The 21,781-nt window shown below is 42.1% G+C and overlaps 1 protein-coding gene across 4 annotated transcripts in view; it reads left to right on the top strand.

The window, feature by feature from the left end:
* Positions 1–21,781, top strand: part of Sema6a (semaphorin 6A) — a 128,968-nt gene that overhangs the window by 1,043 nt on the left and 106,144 nt on the right. The gene's annotated exons all lie outside the window — the stretch shown is intronic.

The following is a 21,781-nucleotide window of genomic DNA, read 5'->3' as shown; positions in this document are numbered from 1 at the left end:
ACTCTTGGGCCAGCACGGAGGAGAGTGACCCAGCAGGGTGTGATTCTCTGAAGCGCCAGATCCTGGGGTCGAAACCTGGGGAAGGGGAAAGGGTTCTGCCTTCGAGGACCACAGAGGGTTGGGTAGAACATCGCTGTCTCGGTCCAGCCACAGGTTCAGGTGCTGTGATGGGAGAAATGGTTGTGCGGAGACCGCAGAGGAGAGATGGGGATCTTTTGTTATCAGTGAGGGGTCTGGGCAGGGCTCGGTGGACTGCATGAAACTTGTAGTGGCCCCGAGCATCCGCGCGCCCTGCCTCTTGGTGAGATCCGCGCTCCAGTCGCCGCTGGTACCAGAGGTTCCGGGCTTTGTTTGCTGAAGTGTCCAGGAGCTGTGCCTTGGCTCCGAGCGGCGCCCCCGCCCTAGGTCCTATCCCCTGCCTCAGCTCCCACCCTAGTGAGTAATGCTCGGTTCGTCGTAGCTAAGTCGCTCTCGTGCACAGATCGCTCCAAGCTGGGGCTGACCCCTGCTGCGCCCTCCACCAGGACCTGTGCGGTCCCTTTCTAGAAAAGAGGTATTCCCGAAGAGGGAAGGGTGGGGACACCTGGCAAGAGATAGCCCTGGGACTGTTACCCACATGATGGCTCTTCCGGGCTGCAGATTGTGGGTGTCCTGACTCCTTCTTGTGTCATAGAGCTCTACATCTGGGGCTGCGGGGCGCTCGGGAGCCAACCGTGTACTGCCCTGTTAATGACCCTGTCAGGGTGGGAACTGTGACTTTTCCCTATTCTCGGCGTTTTTCTTAGCTCTCCACAACTGGAGACCTTGCAAAGCAGGATGCTGAGGTCTCCCCGGAGCGGTGCAGACGTAGTCTGGCTGCTGCATTCCCGGACCTAGACGTTTTTCCCGCTCACCCGCAACCCCTCTCCCAGCGCCTCCTCCCCCTGACAGTGGAGGGCCTCTGCACCCCGCGCTTCTGGAAAGTTTCTGTGATAGCCAAATACTGCTAGCACCACCGGACTGAGGTTCTGCGTGTTCAGTCTGACCCAAAGGGAATTGAGTGAGCAACCGGGATGTGAATAGGAACTAGATGGCTGCCCACTGGAGAGTGGCGCCTCCTGGCCCGCGGACTTGCTGGACCAGTGTCTCAAGCAGTTGGAGAGGAGTAGTTCGGTGGGGGGGAGGTAGGATGCATGCTGTAATCAGGATAGGATGCTGGCGTGACCACAGTGGTGGACAGGGGCGCTGACCCTTCGTCTCTGGCTTGCAAGTCTCCAGCCCCAAGCGCAGCATCCCGAAGCTCCAGATCTCGGCTCACAGTATTACAGCCCGCACTTGTCCTGGGAGGAGCGGAGCAGCTAGGTAAGCCAGGAGCCAAGGAGAGAGGAACGATTGGAGGCGCTGTCCTCCCACCCTGGCAAGCAGCTCTAGGGGTAGCCTGCTGCCTGTAGGGAAGTGGATAGTCCTGCCGGCAGTTCCGCCTTAGTCTGCCGAGAGGGATGTGGCTGCTTTGGGAGTGCGGTGACCAGGCACCGCCGCAGAGGGATTGCTCCTTGTTTATTCCGGATGGAAACAGAGTTACTACTGAATGGGATCCGTGGAAGGTTTAAAATACAGGCGAACCCAGGCGCGCGCGCGCGCGCGCGCACACACACACACACACACACACACACACACACACTACATGCCTAACTTTCTTTGCCATTTGACCCAGTTGTTGTGTTCCATTTATAGGTCCCAGAAAAGCTATTACTTACTGTAAGCTCCCACAGGTCTGCCTTTCATGTCTTCCTTGAGCAGAAGGTGGAGAGCTTTTGCCTTCTGTCTCTAATTCTGGTCATTGCTGGCCTTCCTTCCACTGGTGGACGTGTATCTTAGCATCAAATCCACATCTACTACTGAAGTGGCAGGAGGTGTTTTCAGATACCTGAATCCTCTTTTTTTACCTTCTCTCCCAGAGTAAAACCGCCTGTAGTCAATTTTGAATGAAAATACTCCGCACTTTTTATACCAAATGACTACCAGAAGTCAGGTTTGCAAGCATTGTGTATGGTTTATGAACCCCATGTTTAGGCTTCTACAATAAACTTTTATTAAACTATTCCTGGCAACAAAGTTAATTATTAACCTAACCTTAAACATAGTGGCAGATCTATGTCTCCACCTATTAACCTAAACTATCTGTTAAAACATAATTGTACTAGCTGTTTGAATTTGGTTTACCCACTCCTGTTTACATACTTCTCTTTGAATCTTGGGTAACTCACATTCCCTTTTTTAGGGTTTTACACATTCTTGAATGAAGCACTCTGCAAGCCAATGTAAAGCAAACAAAAATGAGCATCCAATTTAAGAACCTGATTCTGTTAGGAGTTTTCAATTGACTTTGAAGTAAAGAAGCATCCTATTTATACTTCTTATTTACAGTGTTTGAACTGCCAGTCTCTCCATTGTTGTATTTTACAGCTATAACCCTTTAGATATCACCATATCCTCAATAATGCATGTGAACTAAGACACCCCAAATCACTACAAGTAGGGTAAAAGTTTAAGTAGGGTAAAAATAGGCATGGCCCTGTGTGGAGCACTCAAGCAAATGATGAATGAATAAATGGATGAATGGACCAGCCAGACATCTCACCTTTTTCCTCTAGAGCAGGCCTGTTTAGTTTTCCTACAGTGAAAACAGTCTGTACTTTCAAGTAAGTGGTTATTACAAAGTGGTAATAAAGGCAACTCTTTGCACACTAACACACACCCTTCAAGTTCTTTCAATGTCTAGGAATGCTTTTGCTATCATTAAAAAAAATACAGCATTTTCATTTTGAGTAGGCATGTAATGTTGCACTAGTGAAATTGAGTGTGTTGAATAGGATCACAGCAGTTACAAAGGCTGTTATCCTCATTGAATAAAAATAAGGTATCCAAGTTGGGGACTTGAATTAAATCTAAAATAAGTACCCATGCCTTGAGTCAATGGGTACTTCCACATGAAATGGGGGAAAATACTGTTTTGAACACAGAGGTAGGTGTGTGTACTCTATTATATTGTAGCTTAGCTCTCTTCACAGTAGTATTAAGAGTGGTGATGTGACAAAAAGCTTTTTTAGAGCTAGCTTTAGAGAGCTAACATATTCTCCCATCTTACTTGTTTACATAAAGAAATCACAGAGCAAGCCAAACTAATTACAAATGCCTTAATTAGGCACCTGCCATTTGCTTCCATGTAAAGCTGATCTCTGTATTGCCCCTCCCTACCACACCCTCCTTCAGGTTAGTCAATTTATTGTCCTGCTCCCAGAGTGGTAGCTTATTAACATATTTACCTAAGAACCCTGTGTTAGAGCAGTCACATTTGTGTCAGGAGAAGGCGGAAGGCTAGAAGCATCCTGCTGTGCCCTTCCAGATCAGTGTCCTTTTTCCAGGGTACCCTGGAACCAGATTGCTTCTGAGATATTTCTATTCCAGAGTGAAGGCTTTTCTCATCTGCCTTAAAATGTGCTACAAGAACAACTGAGCTATTCTCTGCTGGCAACCACATGGTTGCCTCTTGGGGATATGGTAAGGTAGGAAAGGGAGGGAGGCATTTAATCCCTTTGAAATGGGCAAATAAGATGTCATACCCACAAACCTCAAGGGAGAAGGGCGTTCAAGACTACTCAGCATTAGACTACTGCAGTGTACTATGTACACAAGGGTATCTTGCTTTGTGAAACAGATGAGGTCTTGCAAACTTTTTTATTAGAATAATTCTAATTACACTAATGAAGAGTCATAATCTGCTACAGTATACCGATTCCCATATAATATCTTCACTCAGACTTCATCCAGACCAGGCAAATAACCAGGGAATGCTGGGTAGGTAGATCTTCTTGGACCTAACAGATATCTCAAGTTTAACATGTTCAAAAAGCCTAATTCTGGCTCTTTTTCCTGAAATTTGTTTTTTTCCTCATAATCTCTACCATGGTATTATAGTCTTTGAATTGCTCAGGCTCCAGACTTTAGATGTTATTCTTCACTCTTGCCTCTGCCACACCACATAATCCAGCTGCAGTGCTGATGATCCACCTTCAGGATGTACACACAGTTCCTCCAGGTCTCCCACCTCCCTGGCCTCATCATGGCCAAGCCACTGTCCTTCCTCACCTCTCTGACCTCATGATTTCCAAGGCACTGTCCTCTTCTGCTGGTTGTGGTGCCAGTGTCCCAACAGTCTTTCTGTTTCTGCCTTTGGCCTCTACCAAAGTTCCACAATATAGCAGCTAAACCACAGGAGTAACTGAAAATAAGTAAATACCTAAACTAGCTCAGATAACCATCTGCTCAAGTACTTTCCCATCGTATCCTTGTAGAAGCTAACATTATTTCTCTGGCCTCTGCACTCAGCCCTCTTCTGACTTCTGCTCCTCTTTGAGGTTACCTACATATGCATTGCATGTGGTCCTTGGGGTCCTTTGCAAAGTCTTTGCACAGACTTTTTGGGGGGCTTGGGAAAGTTCTTCCCCAGCTGCATGGTTTGCTCCTTATACCCTATAGGTCTCTGCTTAAATGTCCCTTTCTCAGTAAAGCCTTTCCTTCACCTGATTTACTTCACCTTTCACCTCAAGTCCTCCCTACACCTCTTGTAGGCGGGCCTCATTTTGTTCCTTTGCACAGTCCAACAAACTATATATTGTCCTTGTTTATTTTCTGTCTTCTACTAGAACATAATACCAAGAGAATGAACCCTTTTATTCACCATAGTCTCTCCAGTTCCCACAAACTGCCTGGTTCGTCACCAGCCTTCCATCTCAGATGTTTGTTGAATGAATAAAGAGGGCATCTTTTTGCAGATAACTAGTCTCTTTTGTCTGCCTTTTCTGTTTTGTATCCTGCTTCTATCAAATGAGATCCTTCTTGCATGCATAACTGTGTGCCTCCTATCTTCCATAGACATACGCATGATGGAACACTCACTGTGTGTTGTTTTCCCAGTCTTAGTGATGGATTGGCCCCTGTTCATTCCCACAAGCTCACCCAGTCCCTTTGATGGCCAAAAGCACACATCTGTGAGACACCTGGTCCTAGCTGGAGAGAAGCTGAGCTAAGCAAGATCAACTTGCCAAGAAATGGAACTAAGAAGTATCCAGTGCTTCTGGAAGACTGGGCTTTTGACCCTGACCTCTTTGTTCTGCATTCTAACTACTGGTCACAGCGGCTTTTGACTTTTTTTTTAATGTGTATGAGTGTATTGCCTGCATGTATGTGAGTGCACCTGTGTTGTGCAATGCCACAGAGGTCAGAAGAGAGCTTCGGATTCCCCTGAACTGGAGTTAAGGGTGGTTTGTAGCCACCATGTGGGTGCTGGGAATCAAACCCAGGTCCTCTGCAAGAGCAGTCAGTGCTCTTAACCACTGAGCCATCTCGCCAGCCCCCTTGACTTTTTTTTTTTTTAAGTTTTCTAATAATTTTCAATTTTTACTGTTTTGTGGAAGAATGTAGTATACCTATTAGCCCGCATTTCTGCCCCTACGCCGAACTGTCAGAGGCTTGCCTCCAGACTCTTACTTTCTTGGATGAGACAATTCTGAGGCTGCATTGTTTTAAATAATTCTGTGAATTGTAAACTTACTCCCCTACTTTGTAGTCCTATAGAGAGAATAATACAAATAATATGAAATATGTGAGTATATTTCATAAACTATAACATCTACTCTGGAAGTTTGGAAAGTTTGATGGTAACTCTTCCTTTCCATTGCAGACCCTGGCATAAGATAGATTCAAATCATCTACTAAATCATAAAATGAGTGTACTCTGTTGACATAATTTTAGTGTAAACCACATGATGAAACTCAACAGTTTGCTCAAATTCATTGAAAGTAAAAAATTCTACTTGAGTGTGGGCTGCAACTGTATCACTCAGAATATCAACTGGCTTTTAATATGACCTTTAATTGGGCAAGGTCATTAGAGTGGCACTCTGCCAGGCATTATAAAAAGAGAACAGAATTGTTTTTGCCCTGTAAAGTCCTACAGTCATATACATCAATGTCAATGTAACCATTAATCTAGAACAGATTTGTCAAGGGAACCAGGAGTACTGGAGGAAGTTTTGGTCTTTGCAGTAACAAGGGCAAATTCATTAAGGTCCAGTAGGCTTTCATTAGATTGCTGGGGGGGAAATGCAGTGGACAGGTCTGAAGGCAATTCTGATGTTAAACTTGGCAGACACAATACACTTGCATTTGTGTGTGTGTGTGTGTGTGTGTGTGTGTGTGTGTATTCCTTTTACCTCAGTTTCCATTTCTAAAATGCTGATATGATGATAGTGTTGTAGTTGCTGGCAGAACTAAATGGAATAACATGTGCAAGCAGCATAGCACAGTGCTGGGCACATACTAGCACTCATTTAATTAAAGCCTCACTTTTATTTGGGTAACTACAGCCATGGAAAATGGCCTGGGAATGGATTTCAAAAACTCAGATATTGCTTTGTGGGGGCAGAGTACAGAAGGAAATGACTGCAGATCTGCAACACAGAGAGAGGATGCAAAGGAAACAGCTCTTGGACTCCAAATAACAATTATACCATGAGGCGTTCCAGGGTTTAAGCTGAGAATCGTGTGAACCAGTGACTTCAGGGGAAGAGGAGTGATGATCTTTTCCCTAACTCTGAAAGTTGAAACATCACACCCAAAACATGGGATTAAAAAACACACTGTACAAATAAAACAATAGCAACAGGCCAGGGATTTATGGGAAAGCAGAAACCAAAGAATTACAGTTTTTTAAAAGAATAAATAATTGTCACATATCAACACTTAAAAATCAAGTGCACAGTCTTTACCCTATTTAAAATCTGGCAATGATCCCTTCAGGGATGAGCAGTAGAAAGGCTTGGCTGCCTATTAAACTCCACTAGGAAGCTGTGGCTGCTACGAGGCTACTTTTGGGTGGCCTTGTGCCCACCAGGTCACTCTTCTCTGACCACCCTTGAAATCAGTCTCCAAACAAAAACAAAGTGTTACAAGTGGGAAATAGTGACTGACTGGACAGAGCCAGCACTTAATTCTACCGACTGATACCATCTCACCAAATATGAACTTTGGATCAAGGGGCAAATCTTATCAGTGAGAAAAATCTGATTCTAAAAGATATAACAGAAGGATAAATAAATTGGTATTATCACCACGATTTCCTGAGGACTCTTCCTGCCTTTGTGTCCTCCATGCTTGAGAACTGCAGTTATTTTCAACTAGGGGGATAAGAAGTTTCTCAAGTTCTGTAAGTGGAAAGGTGATATGAAGAGAGTGAAATAAGTCAGTAATTAACATACCCAGAAGACTGAAGCCTTGGATCCTTCCAAGCAGTCGGTGTGATGACTTACTTTGAAAGCAGTTAGTGACAGATATTTTCTCATAGGTATAGCCTAGGACTTCCCTTTAACATGACTAGACGCTGCTGGGTGGTTTCCAACTAACCTGTAATTGCCACTGGTAGAAAATTTAATTCAAAGCATCCTTGCCGATTTAAATGTTTCTGCAGAATATTCTCTAAAATTGATGCTAAGTACCCCTTTCCTGGTCCTCTGGCCTCCTCCTCCTCATTGGCCAGCCTTCCGCCATGATTTGATTTAAAGTGTGTATAGAATAGGAACAGATCTGCCATTTATACAATGAAAACATGCTATCGAAAGAAAAAAAAAAGCATGAACAGAAAAAGAGTGTATTCATTGTTGTGTGATATTCTTTGGGAGTTCTATAGATGAGTTTGTGATGCATCCTTCTTTCCTTTCTATGTTGGATCTTGCAGAGCCTCCGGTGCATTCCTTCCCTTCCACCACTTCCACCAGACTCCTACTGCCCTTGAATGAGCAGAGAACACTGATGGAGCTAGTGCATAAACATGATTCTTTCTTGAAATCAGAATGCTTTATGAACAGTTACACTCTGCAAACATCCTCAGACAACTAACAACTCCTCCTCCTTTCTGCCTCAGAGAACCATGTGACTTCATTCATATATTTGGGGTTTGAATGTATTTGTTTTTAGGCCTCAGACACCCAGGTGGAAAACTGTTCTATTCAGCCTTTCTTTCACTATTTTAAAAACATGGGCATCTGAGTCACTAAGAACATTCTCTTGCCTGTGTAGTGAGCAAGAAACAGAAACTAAATTGTCCATAGCATTCTAAACTTGCATGTGTAGAGCAGAATGGAGATGGGCTGGTTTTTGTAGAATTCTTGTTAATGGCTTTTGAGATGGATTCTGTGCTATTTCTGCTCGCATCATGAATGATGGTCCCAGCTAGACACTGTCGCAGGATCTTCATCTATTAATCATGGAGGCTGCTTTCTTATTCGGTTGCCATAGTTTCAGTGCCTCAGATAGTGTTGGGGTGTCTTGGGAAAGGTTTGAGACATACTGGGGCTTGCAAGCCTTGCAGTCATTTTGGAAGTGGTGCTCTGAAAGAACTGAAAACAGCTTCTCATGTAAGTCAGTGCTAGATTAAAAGAGGCAACTTCTGAGAGTGTCTCCCTGGGCCTTGTTATGTGCACATCCAACTGATATTTACTCCAGGATTTGCCTCTTGCGAAGTCTTACTGGAGAAACAATTATAGTCCAGGAGCTGATGTCACTTTGATCTTTCCACAAGAAAGCAAAGGGTGCACACTCTTTATTAAGGACTCTATAAATGTGGAAGTAAATGAGGGCAATCGTGACTTTGCTCAAAATTCCACCTTCATCATTTGGTTTTCGACACTGCAGATGGCTAAATAGGATGACATCATGAGGGTTGTGCCTTGTGTTTCGCTTTGGCAATGTAAACATTTAGAGCTTGACTCGGGTTTAACCGTTAGTGTTTTTAAGTTGGACACTCATTACTGAGGCATTCAAGACCATTTCATCGTATTTTGCAGCAAAGGGATAGCTTTTAGGCCACAGGTCTACTGCCTGTGCCAGCTCCTCAGTATTCGAGCATCTTCCATGCCTCTAGTTATTGCATATTTTAGCCTTTTTTTTTTTTTTTTTGGATTTTTAGATTGTTTACTTGGGCCTGCTTAGAAAAAGCTCTCTGGTTTTGTGTATATTGTGTGACTTGGGCAAGAGAAGTTTGGGGGACAAAATTGCTACAGGAGGGAGAGATAGCCACTGTGATTTATGTGCCTTGTGTGTGAGGTAGGCCACAGCTTGCTTTTGTTAGCTCATTTTGCTCTGTAACAGATACTGGTGTACGTCTTAATGTTTCAGTTCCCATCTCTCAAGTGGACTTTCAAGAACTCCTACAAGTTTAAGCCAAGCAATTTGATTCCTTTGTAGATTAAAACATAAAATAAAATAATCTTACACTTGAAGAAGCAAATTGGGCGGAATTCAGGACATGCAAGGCAACAACTGGAAAGTCAGGCGATTCAGAAGGCGAAAACTTTGAATTTATTACAAATGGGACTAATCTAGAAAATTAGTCACTTTCTAAAACTAGAAAATGGCTAGTTTTTGTTTCAAAGTGAGCTTCCAAAGCAGCCATTTTAGATTTCCCCAGCTCTAACCTGCCAAATTTTTGCATAAGATCAACAAGTATTCTGAATGCACATGCCTATTGTATAAAGACCCACCCCTTCCTTACCCAACCACGCTAAATGATTGTATTGGAGGCCAATAATGTGAAGTAAATTAAAAGGATAAAATGGCTTTAATTGCTGATGGCTTCACAAGGCTTCTGGGCACCGGAATTCCTTGTAGAGAAACTTTTAAGTGTCACAGCAGTTTCTGATCTTGTGGTATGTCTCCTTTACCCATAGGCTGCCATTATCCCCTAGCCTTTTTCACCTCCCTCTCATGGATCTCCCAGAAGTAAAGAAAACTTGCATTTGCAAATTCAGTATTATAGGCTCTCGATTTTGGGGGGCTGATGAGGGGTAAGGCGAGAAAATGTTCCTGTTCATATTGAAGTACTCTAAGTTGTTCTTTAACAGACAGAGAGAGAGAGAGAGAGAGAGAGAGAGAGAGAGAGAGAGAGAAGAGGAGAGCAGTGGAAACAAAACCAAAACTTTTTTTGTCGTTTCTCAAAGAATTTTGGTGAATTTAGTTCACTGCCCTCTGTCTCAGTGTTAACAAGATTGTGGCTACTCTTGGGGGTGCAGTTAAACATAGTATCACAGTGTATTTTTTTACAAAAATATACAGTACTCTCTGTGTGGATGTTGGACCTTAAGCAAGTTTAGTGATTTCTGATCATCAGTTTTATTTGTCAGTGTCCAGGTGGCTGTATTTAGATAGAGCATTTCCACATGAGCATGCTTCTACTGTCCTGCTGGGCAAACCACATATCTGGTTCTTACAGATGAGAAAGTGTGGTCCTGGGCTGAAGAGATGGCTCAGCAGTTAAGAGCACTGGCTGCTCTTACAGAAGATCTGGGTTCTATTCCCAGCACCTACATGACGGCTAACAACTGTCCTTGACTCTAGTTCCAGGGGACCTTATGCCCTCTTCTGAACTCTGCAGACACTGTGTGCATGGGATACACTTAAATACAGGCAAAACACTCATCCACATAAAATAAAAATAAATAAAATCTAAAAACATATTTTTTAAAGAAAAATGTGGTCCTGCCTCATCTCCAGAATGTGAAGCGAGATGTACTTGAGGAGCAGCTGAAATCCCGTGAAAGCTGTGAATCTTTAGGGGAGCTGTTTTTTCATTTTAAAAGAATTTATGTACCTATCCCATCTTCTGATATTTATTGGCTCCTTTCTAGATTTAAAGCTCTTTAAAGAGTGAATGAGGTTTCAAATGGTGCCCAAAAACACTTTTAGTCAGTGCTAAACATAGCACTCAGGAAAGGTTGAAGACACTATAGGAAACTGGGTCTAACTTTTGGTTAAAAGTGTTATTTCTGTATCATGAGTTCTACAATAGATATCAAGAAACTGAATTATAAATGTTAATTTGCTATTTGCATTCAACTTTTAACTAGAGACTCTAATAAGTTAGGTAAAATATATAAATGCCAACTTATGAATTAAATCTCTGTGTGAACAATCATTTTGTAGCTTATGAAATCCTAATAGCATATAGCCTATCTAGTTTAGCATAATTTGTACTTATGAATTATAAATGGCTTAGCTTTTATAATTAGACTAGCCCATCTGTAGGCATCTTAATGAGAAATCATCAAAATTGAATTGATTTGTAATATTTGCTATACTGGGGTCTAGGGTAGTGATTATCTAAAGTAATTTTCTGAGGTAACCCTGACTGCATGCAGCCTGCAGTTATATTCAATAGAAAAGTTCCTCTCTGTGTGACCCCATGTTTGACTAGAGGAGTGGTGCCCAGAGTGAAAGAAACAGGCATTTCATTTGTAGCCAAAGAAAAGGTAGCACATCTTTTGGATTTATTTTACTTTTACTTGTTTATTTATTTATTGTGTGCATGCGTGTGCATGTATGTGTGTGTGTGTATGTGTGTGTGTGTGTACATGCACTGGTATGAGCATATAGAGGTCAGATGACAACTTTCTAGCTCTCTCTTTCCACCTTGCTTTGAGGCAGGGATCTGGCTTTTTAGTTGGGATCCAAGGATTGAACTCAGGTCTTAAGGCTTATGCAGCAAGTGCTTTTACCCATTGAGCCATTTCCCTGGCCTTAGATACTTTTTTTTTTTTCTTTTTTTTAAAGGATGTTCAGAGTGAAAGGAAGTTTTCTATTAAAAATCAACTTTTATCTACAAGGTGTTTCCTCTCATTTGTAATGAGGGGAAGTTCAACATCTTGAATATGCTGATTAATTAATTCTCCAGGGATATCTCAGAGGGCTGAACTTTCATGTCACATTTTGTTATGTCCAGGACACAAGCCCTGTTAATATTGCTCAACCACATCCATTCCAAAGAATAAAGAGGACTACATAATTGCCTTTGCTATTAGAAAACAGCCACATCCAGTTCTTCTCCAACACACCAGGTGTGTAAGAGGAAGCTTTGAAATGTTGTGAATAACTTGACATTATCACATTAGTATTGAAATGCAAATTCTTCCCAGCACAACTTGAAAGGAGCCAGGACAATATATTTTCTTACATGTTGTCAGCCATACCTAGTCATAACTAGAGGGCTTATTCTGTGAAAAGTATTCATGACATGCAAGCATCTTGCATTGTGCACTGCACCCCTTCCTGGGTAGCGCCTTGTCCTCATCTTCAAAGGAAAAGATGGACTTCCAGCAGTGAGGTGCTAGGATGGAGCCATTCTGCAAAGGAAGGCCTTACTGAGTCTGTAGTCAGGTATACTGATGATCATCCACCAAAATCTAAAGGAGTTAATAATAAAGACTCATTTATATAGCGCTTATGCTTTTCAAAGTGTGTCTGCAAACATTGCCTCATTTCAGCTCATTACAACTCTGGGTTGCCGGGCAGGTATTATTACGGGTTAGGTAGGGCAGATGTTATTATGCTCAATTTAAAGATGAGATAACAGGGTTAGAGAGGTCAAATAATTTGCCCAAGAGCACATCTTAGATGATAAGGGAAGGGCCTAGGACAAGATCTTCAACCTTTGGAGTCTGATTTTTTTGCTCCAATGTCACTGTGTTCTTTACTCAGTACTTAACTTTTTTTTTAAAGCGTGCCGTTTTCCACCCACAAAAGTTCTCACCTATGTATGCCTATTTGCAGTTTGAACCTCGATATGGAACACACGTAGAAGTTTTCTGATGCTTCAGAGTGACTAGGGCCTGAATTCTTGCTTCTCAGTACAGGAGTTTTCTAAAGGGGATATTGTCTATGGAGACCTCTGGAGTCTTGCTTGAGATAGACAATCTGGTGAAGGAGATCACTTGGCAGATGGAGGGTGCTTTGATTTGGGATTTTGTTTTATGAGACAGAGTAAAAACAACAACATAAGGTGGGCAGTTCTGACTGTGGCTTCAGGGTGGGACAAGAGGGATAAAAGGTGGATCCTGATATTCTACAGGGAATATCCTCCTGGGATTTGCCCTGTACCTATGAGACAGAAATACATTTTTAGCAAGGAATGAAGTGCACCTTCCAACCCAGTCGGAGTGACTCTTCCCATCAACCCCTCCGATGTAAGCCATCTTACTCTGACTCCGTCTACTAGATCCAATAAAAGAGGCAGCTCAGTTTCATCAGTGTGTAGACATTTAACACCTTCTCTAGGCAAGGATGCATTCTAACTGCTGCACAGACAACCATAAATGGGTTCACAATTTACTGATTGTGAGCTTGCAGGAGGCTGGACTTTAGACCCATCCATGTTCTCCTGGAGCTTTTTGGCAAGATGACGTCATCAGATATATCTTCTTGAAATAAATATGCATCTGATAAGACTATGAGGGGACAAAGAGGGCAAGGTCTGGCTATGTTGACAAGGTTCAGCCGAGAGGTCTTGGGGACCCATTAGATATATGAGGTTAGGAGCAGAAAGAATTTAACAGTCTGAGATGTCCCATCCGCAGAGCTGAATAGATGGTAGTGGCATTGGCCAAGACAGGAGCCTAGGTTTACAAACTAGCATTTAACTAGCAGGTCTCATACCCTGTGTTTAAGTGATACGTAATAGACTGAATACCAAAGACTTGCATGTAGGTCTACCATGTTCACGACTCTATGCAGAGAGATGTAGGCTTAGGGCCCTGAAATGAAAGGTGTCATGTTTTTATCTGGCAGCTGGAACACATTATCCAGCATTAGGGAGACTCACAGTATAATCAAAGCTGGATAGCAAGGGGAAGACTATCCTGTGTATCCATTTATAAAGGGGAGGCACTGTCCTGTACATTTATAAAGGAGATTATCCTGTGCATCTATAAAGGGGAGGCACTCTTCTGTACATCTATAAAAACTGGTCTCACAAAAGGGTCTAGTGCCAAATGATTTGCTTACCTGAAAATCAGGGCATCTACGAACCACCAGATCCCTACTTCTTTCATTATAAATGATTCTATAAAAGTTTTTGAATTTTGGAATTAGATATCCATGTTTGTCCCTCCCCTTCACTTCGTGTGAGCCATATTTATGAGTGTTTATCTCTTAAGCTTAAATGCTTAAATGCTACAGATAACATAACTCACAAAACACAAATAATACCTCAGTTGTGTTGTTTATTTAATACAATGTTAATCAGACAACTAGGCTCGGGGGGTGCGCCGTGATAAAAGTAAATGCTGTTCACATGGTAGAGGGGAAAAATGTGATGTTTAATATTTTATTAAACACATTTTCATTGTATAGGTGATTGAGGTGTCACATTTCATTTTGTGGTTCCACAAATAAATATCAACATCATATAGTTTCCCATAAGAGTCTTCCAAGGTAGTGTACATGCTAAAAAGTATTTATGCCAGAAGGAATCCCAAATGTGTATTCAGTTCCCTTTTCCATTGCATTTTTCTTACAGGATTCTATAAATAAAATCTGTAGGATAATATCTAATATTTCATCTAATACTTTTAAAGCAAACTGAATAATAAAAGTAAATAATAGAAAAATAAAAGTGGGGCATAATAAAAGTAAAGATCAGAAACTTCAAGTATTTTCAGGCAGCTTTAGCAAGCTCAGTTTCTAGATAGAAAATTTTTGTTTTGATGTCTTATTTTAAACACACATTCAAGTTAAAAATTAAGGAATGCTTTGATTCTTTTAAAAAATGGCACCAGGTTTGAATTGAATTTTTGAATTGACAGCTGAATTTCGATGATTTATCTCTTGGAAGTCACATTATTGCACAGCTGTGGCATGGCTCACTTCTAACTTCACTTGTAGGCTGCCCTCTAGTGTTACTTGGGCTCAGCACACCCACTTTTGTTTAGCTACTAAAAGGTGAAAAAAATACAAAACCATCTAATCAGCAGCCATCCCAACCCAGCTACAAAGGATCCCTCAAGTTAAGAAATTTAAGCTCCATGGTGTGAAAGGTTGTGATAAATTAAAATGTGAGCATCAAAAGTGCTCTTGGTAGCACAGGACAACACTGTGTGGGAAAACACACTGATGTCTGAATCAAAGCCAAACTAAAGTAAAACACCAAACAAGAAGTTTTAGGACTATTCAAGTAATTTCACGTGTGTTTTCTATTTTGTATGTGCAGAAGAACCATAAATGATGAAACAAGCTCTGTTAGTGAGTCTAAAGAATTTCTTTAATAGGTTTAAATAAACATGACAAATAACAGAAAAGGATTTCCACCGACCTGGTGTTTATGATAGTCCTGAGAAGAGTTCTCAGACTTGCACAGTTCCCTATTCCAAGCCTTCAGAGAGTGAGCTCAGCACTTTGTTCTCTGAAGATGTGGAGATGCTCTCGGCAGAACACTGGGGCATAAGTACTGTGCTGACAGGGTGCCAGTCTGCTTTTTGCTTGGATGGGGAGTGAGCATACTGAAATTTCAGACTTCGCAGTTTTTTGCATGTGCAATGTTGACATTCTCCCTGGGTTACAGAGGTGGCATGACAATGTTCCAAGTGCATCTAGCTCATGCAGCAGAGCCGCTGTCTATTCATAAAAATGCCAGTGTACCTCTGCTGTTGTTTGTGCCATTAAAACTGAGATAAAAAGAAAAAAAAGCAATGAGCATATCGATCACACACACACACACACACACACACACACACCATAAAATTGAAAGTCCATGTTATCATTTAGGACTTAGCTTTTCCTCATATAAACATTCCTGTTGGAGTTCAAAGCATGAGCTCTGGAGTTTGCTATTTGGTTGACTATGACCTCTCTGGAAAGTTACTTTATGTTTCTGTGCCTTGTTTTCCTCATCTGTAAAACGGGAATCATAACTGTGCCAACCTCATAGAGCAATCAGGATAATGTGTGCCAGGATGACGTCTGGTATATGCAAATACTAACTAAAGTCAGCCATTGTTATTCACTTTTACCCGTTCCTAGTAGAATTGGCCAGGTTCAGTGTTTGCTGTCACTACCAGAATATGGGTTCTTGGAATGGAAGTTAAAACAGAAAAGACAGGGACTGGAGAGATGGCTCGATTGTTAAGAGCACTTGCTGTACTTGCAGGGACCCTTGGGCGGTTGGGTTCCCATACCTCTTCAGGCTTCTGTGGACACCAGTCACGCATGGGCTACACATACATACATGCAGGCCAAACTCTCATACACAAAAATAAAAATAAATAAGTCTTATTTAAAGAAAGCCAGAAAAGACAAAATTATAGCATCATGATAGTTCTCAGATGAGACTTCTGCTTGCTTCTCTGTCTGTGCTCCTGTGTGTCAGGGTATGACTTGAGCTTTGAGTGAGTACATACCCACCATGTGCAAAGAGCTAAGTTAGAGCTTACTGGAAGGTTCCAAATTTTTTGTTTGTTTTTTGAGACAGGGTCTCACTCTGTACGCCAAGCTGATCTGGAACTCGGGCAGTCTTCATTGCTTCAACTTCCGAAGTGCTGAGATTACAAGGCTTGAGCCTCTATGCCCAGTTCCAAACTGTTGAATAAATGTTTGAGAGGTGAGCTGTGCCTTCCAGTGACTCCAGTGCTCAGTAGGAGCTTGTTTGTCAGGCTCCTGTGGCCTGGCCTGCCTGGCTTACAGCTTTCCCGTACTGGGGAACAGGCTTGTGAAGAGGCTTTGCATGTTGGGACTTAAAAGCGTTTCCTCGCTGGATGAGTTTTTCGGATGCAGTGTTTAGACTGTAGGTAACATTATCTTTGAAATAATACTCGGGAATTTTTCACTAAAAAGACAGTAGAAAGGTCTCTGGTAATTAAATGTTCAACTTAGAACCAATGTATAAATACAAATGAGTTTATTTTCTACAACAAAGATTGTTATCTGTGCCATTAGCTACTTCGATCAGCATGTAGACCTGTCAAAGGGAGTCATTGGCTTTAAACCCTTGATTTTACAAAACCTAACTGCTGAATAGCAAAGTGGGCTGATAGGAAAGTAAATTCCTATCCTGACCAGGTCTTCACCCTTACCCTTCTTCAGGGAGGTACCATGAAGAGACAGAAAAATGAGTGATTAAAGAACAGTATGTGTTGTGGGTGTAACTCAGTTTGTAGAGTACTTGCCTAGATGCACAAAATTCTGGGTTCAATCCCCAGCACTTAGTAAAATGGGATGTTGTGGCACACACCTGTAATCCTATAATGCCAGCACTCTGGAGGTGGAGACAGAAGGATTTGAAATTCAAGATCATCCTGGTCTGCATAGGGAGTTTGAAGCTAGCCTGCCCCCTGCATGAGACCCTGTATCATGTAGGGGTGCGGGCAGTAAGTAAGGGTCAAACTAACATTAAGTCTCATACAAGCAAGAGTTAGTTCTGGCTTTTCCATTCCAATTATTTACTAAAATGGGCAGCAAAGCTTGATTCATGAAAATAAGAAAGTTGTTGGTCAAGGTTTGGGGAATGTGCTAACAAGCAAGAGCTTGGAGATATGGGGTATCTCTGGAGACAGATAATAGAACTGGGGCCCTCCCCATGGGCAGTGAGAATTGCCTTCATTTGGTATTCACCCAAAGTCAGGACCATCTGACAGGTGTTTGGTATTCCTCATAAAATGGATTTCGACCCTGACCAGACACTAGTGGACAGATGTTCGTAACACAGAAAGCTTCATCAAAATAGGCACTAATTGGCACTGTCCTAACATCTTCACAAGTAAGGCAGGAGTGGGTGGGATTTCCAGTGACAATCACCACCTAAGCCTGGCCCTGGGATGAGGGTGGAGGCCTGTTGGGACCTGGAACCATGACAACAGCCAGGGACTTTGGATCCTAGAGCTTTTTGCATAAAGTCTCCAAAAAGGCATCTAATGGTTGTCTTTTTTAATCTGTTCATATGTCTGTGTGTGTAACAGACCAAACCTTTCAAGAAGATGGGTAAACTGGGCCATTTGGACTTCACTCGTCAAGCCAATAAAATGTAGAATTTTCCCCATAACTTTTTTGTTTTGTTTTGTTTTGTTTGAGACATAGTCTTACTATGTAGCCCTAGATGGCTTCGAACTCAGTATGTATACCTGGCTGTCCTCACAGAGCTCCACCTGCCTCTGCTTCCTGGGTGCTGGGATTAAAGGCAGGAGTGCACTATCACACCTAGCTCTGTGCAGTAATTTTTGAACAAATGTTTTGTAAAAAGCATTGTGTATTGCTTTCATGTAAGCCTTTCCCCTTGAACATGAACATTTCATTTACCACCTGTACTGATTATTGATTAGTGATAGTTGCCATGTAGCTTTGCTTATATGTTTCAATTAGAGGTAATTTTTTAAAAACTGAAAATAAAGAGTATTTCAAGGGCAAACTGGTTTAGCAATGAAGTGCCCATCAATAATTAGATGGGCCTGCACCTGCTTGTGCAGGCTACAATTAACTATCTTTGAATTCAACAGTTCAACTGTCATTGGAGTGAGTGCCTGAGGCATTTCTGAGTCGGAATTCTCGCCCTCCTTTTTTGTCTCAATTTTGCAAGTTTGGAAGCAACCTCTAACTCACTTCTGGTGTTTGCTGATGGAATCTATTACCCTTCTATTGACTAGTGAATAATTCTCTCTAAGACAGGATAGAGTTTTATAAATGTAATTTAAACGCTTCCCTTCTGGTACTATTTTCAGCTTCTTTTTCTGGAGTCAGATCATACGTAGGCGCACAAGAGAGGAACCCTCTTTAACCATAAGGTGCTCTGTGCTGTGCCCTAACCCCAACCCTGCCCATTTCTTTTTTCCCCCCTCCCTTTATAGAGGTAAAAATCCATCCTATACCCTAGATCTTTCCAAAATATGGTCTATATGAATCCAGCTAAGATGTTCCTTACATTTTACCAACCACAGCTGTTTACTTTAAAAAAATTATAGTCTTGATTGAAGTGGTGTCCAACTGGGTGTGAGAAGCTGTGTGTTCATCTGATCCTGGCCTCCATCCTGCTCACAAGGGTGTTGGGTTTCCCCCTGACCTCTTACTCTCCCTCAGCACTCTTGACAGTAACACACTCCCTCCTTTCCACTCTCTATCATGGCTCCTATTCCTTTGAATGAAAGGCAGCTCTGACTAAGGAGCTAGAATATGCCCAGCAACCAGTGCCAGGTACTATCGAGCCCATTGTTCATCGAGCCCATTGTTCATCGCAGCACTGTGGAGCCAAATCTCATTTTATAGCACAGTGTGTTCTAGGAATTCCACTTCATCAGTACAACAGACCTTCTCTATTCTCCTCATTTGCTGCTGTCACAGGCAGCGCCACACAGTCCTGCAGCAGGCAATTATAATTCACTCCTCCCCAAGGCTCTGCTCTCCCACATTTGCAAGGGGACCACAAGGCATCAGCTGCCGTATTAAATAGACGTTAATGACACCAAGCGTGATCAGCCAAAGCACCAGTGGAGATGGTGTGTTTAAGATTTAATTCCATTGAGGTACTGAACTTGGAGTTCAGAAGTGCTTTCACTCCAGTGGTTATATTAAGGTTTAGGAGAAATTGGGCTAAGATTATCCTTGATGAAGTCTCAAGTACTTAAGAGTAAAAGAGGTGAGTGTGTTTAAACATATTAATAAAAGTTCCCCAATACAGTCACAAAAAGTAGATCTGATACAAAATTGTATGGTATGCTAATCAAATGTAATATATACATATATATTCATTTCCCTCTATACTTTTAAAATAAGTTTGCAAACTAGTAACACTGTCCTGTTTTCTAAATTAGGAAATGTCTTTTGGGGACCTGCAGGGCATCTTGGAGCCTGGCTGCTCTCACTAGACACCTGTGCTTTTCTCTGGGACATGGTCTCCGTCATTACTACTAACTTGTCCCTACACACAATCCATATACTTTTTCTAAAGACTTTATAGCATAGGCTGAGTGACAAGTTAATTCTTTTTTGTCACATCTGGCAACATTTGAGGTTACATATGAAGTAATTTTCTATTGGATTTGTAAAACTGCTCCATTAGTAATATTTCCTGTGAGTGCAAGCTTGAGTAGTTGTAGATGTGAATAGTTTGAGTAGTTATAGGTGTGAACCTTCCCATAGTTATCCTCCCACCACTTTAAATAGATTTGGACTGTCCTTCCTGTAGAGTGCACACAGCCTAGCACAACATGGGGGTGGGGTCCTCACCATCCTACTTCTCAGAGGTCTTTAACTAGATTCTTTTATGGCCCCTGTGCACCTTGCTGAGGAGGGAGAGAAGAGCATCCTCCAACTGAAACTGACCCTGGAGGTTTCATTTAGTGCCAAATCATTAATTGACCTGGGGGGTGACTGAGTAATCATTGCGAAGTTCTTTGAAGCTCTTTTATATTCACCATCTCTTTCATTATCACAGTGTCCGTGCACCTGTCTGTATCCTGGTTTGGTGAAATAGAAGAAAATTTTTCCTCTTGAAACAAAGGTAGTCTGTGTAAAGTTAGGAGATTATTTTTTTGGTCTTTTTTAGACAGGGTCTCCCTGTAGCCCCAACTGGCCTGGAACTCACTATATCGACCAGGCTGGACTCAAACTCACAGAGATCAGCCTGCCTCTGCCTCCCTAGTGCTGGGATTAAAGGCATGCACCTCCATGCCCAGCTGAGAAATTTCTTATTAAAACAGTAAGCCAATTAAGCCTGACCTCCTTGGGCACTGCACTCTTCTCTAAAAAAAGCCTGCCTCTGCCTCCCAAGTGCTGGAACTAAAGGCGTGCACCACCACGACCGTCCAAGTTAGGAGGGTTTTTTTGTTTTGTTTTTTGTTTTTTTGTTTTTAAAGACATTTTCCCAAATATTATACTGTGTAACTTCAGCTTGCCAAACTAAAACATGTTGAAAAGGGTGGTTGGCTGCAAAATCCTTTTAAAAAGCAATGTGAACATCAGATGATGCCCTAAGTCACAAACAGTCTCATTTCACCCATTCTGGGAGGTGTTAAAGAGTAAGGACTAGCCAGTGGCTCCTCTTGCAGTGCTCCTGGTTAATCTGTAGTATTTTGACAGGTGTCAATGACTTCTGGGGGTAACGATTGACCTGAGTTTTCTTTGTTACTGTTTCTTCAGGTTACTCTAGATAACTACAGTGAGGCTCTATAGACAGGACACAGTGACTGACTCTCAAGAAAATGCCAGTGGCAAACATCAGGCAGATGCTCTAAGGCTGTGCCCTGGCTTTCAGAAACTTCATGGCTCCTGATGCTTTAAATTGTCAGCCCAGACATTCACACGAACTGGAATTATTGATGCTGTGCTTGTAGCATATCTGGGTTTAATTGCAAACACAGAGCTGATAGAGCAAGCTTGTTGTGATTACAACTTCTGTGATCCCTAGTGTACCTGAATCCAGTAATGAGGTCAAAACTTAAGGCTGGCTGGAGGGAAGTGACCTCAGCAAACAGAAATATGTGCAAAACAGGTAGCGCATCCTACAGAGATGCCAGTACCTAAACTCCCATCCACTCTCTGACTCTGTGACCTCAGGCAACAGTAACCTCACTGTGTCTTCTTTTATGTTTGTATAGTAGAAGTTGGGCCTGCTTCATAGGGTAGCCACGAGGATTAAATGAGTCAGTATGTGTAGTTTGCTTTAAGTACCTGCCATGTTGTAAGTACTAGACAAGTGATCCCCCATCCTCTGTTCATGTAAGCATGCTAATGAGAAATGAGCTCAGAGAACTTGCACATTTGTGTGTGTGCACATGCTGGAAAACATCACAGGGGACTGACTGCACACTTGGATTGTAACAGGAACAAATTTGACTTACCGTAGTGACAAGGCCTAAAAAGGGAGCCAACCCAAGACCTGTTCTGACACAAAGTTTCATGTATCCCATGCTAGCCTCACTCTGTACTTAAGATGACT

Source organism: Nannospalax galili, unplaced genomic scaffold, assembly GCF_000622305.1.
Source record: "Nannospalax galili isolate Female #2095 unplaced genomic scaffold, S.galili_v1.0 scaffold128, whole genome shotgun sequence".
Taxonomy (NCBI): domain Eukaryota; kingdom Metazoa; phylum Chordata; class Mammalia; order Rodentia; family Spalacidae; genus Nannospalax; species Nannospalax galili.
The sequence above is the reverse complement of the archived record's forward strand: the minus strand, read 5'-3'. Positions and strand labels throughout refer to the sequence as shown.